Source organism: Miscanthus floridulus, chromosome 3 (assembly GCF_019320115.1).
Source record: "Miscanthus floridulus cultivar M001 chromosome 3, ASM1932011v1, whole genome shotgun sequence".
In the NCBI taxonomy this organism is placed as follows: Eukaryota; Viridiplantae; Streptophyta; class Magnoliopsida; order Poales; family Poaceae; genus Miscanthus; species Miscanthus floridulus.
In genome coordinates this window covers 104,405,074-104,406,980 of record NC_089582.1, presented here as the reverse complement: position 1 = coordinate 104,406,980, position 1,907 = coordinate 104,405,074, and positions in this window count along the sequence as shown.

The window sequence follows — 1,907 nt, the reverse complement described above, 5'->3', positions numbered from 1 at the left end:
TGTAGTGAGTATAAAAAGCAAAGGGTCTAGCATGCTTGGGCAAGGGTTGTGGCTGTGGAGTTTGACACTCATGAGCAAAATGGCCTTCTTGTCCACACTCAAAACATCTCTTTGGCTTTGGCTTTGGCTTTGATTATTGTTGTTGAGCTTGAGCCTTCTTCTTCTCTATAATTGCCACATATCCAATGCCACTTCTATCCATCTTCATGATGGTGTTCATAAGTAGCTCACTTTGGAGGTGCTTGCCTCTAGCAAACTTGCTCAACCCAATCTTGAGATGCTCTTTCTCTAACTTGAGTTTCTTATTTTCTTCCTTTAGAGCATCATCTTTCTTCTCTTCCTTGAGCTTTTTGTTTTCTTCTTTGAGCTTCTCATTCTCAAGGATCAACTCTTTGTCATGATCAAGAGTTTCTAGCACAATGATGTTGTGGCTTTTCATCTCTTCAAGATCTTTCATGAGCTTCTTATTATCACTCTTGAGCTTGACATACTCATCATAGTCATTGCACTCAACCACTTGCTTGCCTTTGCTACTAGATCCATGCTCAATGCTCTCATCAATTAAATCATCACATGAAGTAGCTATATCAATCTTGACAACATGGTTAGTAGCATCATGTGGCTCATTTGGTAAAAATTCTTGAGCAATAATAAGAGTATCATGATTAATCTTAGGAGTAGTGTATTCATCTTTTAGCTTGTTGTGGCTAGTGATGAGTTCATTGTGCACCCACTCAAGTTTATCATGTTTATCTTTAAGCTCTTTCTTGAAAGATTTGAGCTCCTTGAGTTTGGATGATATAGCATCATTAGTTTCTCTAAGCTCATCATTAGCCTTTTCCAATGTATCACACTTAGCTAAGAGTGAATCATTTTTAGCATCAAGCTTTTCATTTGTAGCTCTACTCTTTCTAATGATCTTAGTGTATTTTCTTAGTATTTTGACAAGATCATCATATGTAGGTGAATCATCATCATCGCTATTGCTATCATCATCACTAGCTTGCTCATCATTACTACTATCATCACTCTTAGTTACCTTGCGTTCACCCTTGGCCATAAGGCATAGGTGTGTAGAGGATGATGGTGATGGTGGTGGTGAAGATGCAAGATCAATAGTAATGGCGACCACCTTCTCATTGTCACTATCATCATCGGATGATCCACTTGATGAATCAATGTCCATGAGCCAATCACCGACGATGTAGGCCTTTCCACTCTTCTTCTTCTTGTGAAAGTCTCTCTTTTTGCCATCTCTCTTCTTGTATGGCTTGTTCTTTTTCTTCTCATCTTCATCTTCATTGCTTGAGTCATCTTTCTTGCCCTTGTTCTTGTTCTTGAACTTGTCTTTCTTAGGCTTTGTGCATTGATGAGCAAGATGGCCAAGTTTGTCACAATTGTAGCAATCCATCTCGGAAATTGGCTTTCTTTTTGAGCTAATGAAGAACTTCTTCTTCTTGCTGTCAAACTTGATGTCACTCTTGTTTAACTTCTTTATCATCTTAGCGGTCTTCTTCACCATGAGAGCAAGACTTTCTTCATCATCTTCTTCATCACTTGAGCTCTCATACTCAAGTCTTGCTTTGCCCTTATCTTGGCTAGCTTTGAATGCTAAGTCCTTCTCTTTCTTCTTTGTAGAGGATGAGCCATCTTGTGGGGTAATGTGCATGTACATCTCATGAGCATTGATCTTTTCCAAGTTTTGTGCCAGTGTAGCGGCGGAGAGATCACCTTGATGTAGCACGGTCATGATGTGCCCATATTTGTCAATGGGGAGGACACTCAAGATCTTTCTCACAACATCGGATGGTGACATTTGAGTAAGTCCAAGCCCATTGACTTTCTCTACAAGAACATTTAAACGAGAATACATCTCATTAGCACTTTTTTTGGGAAGCATCTCAAAA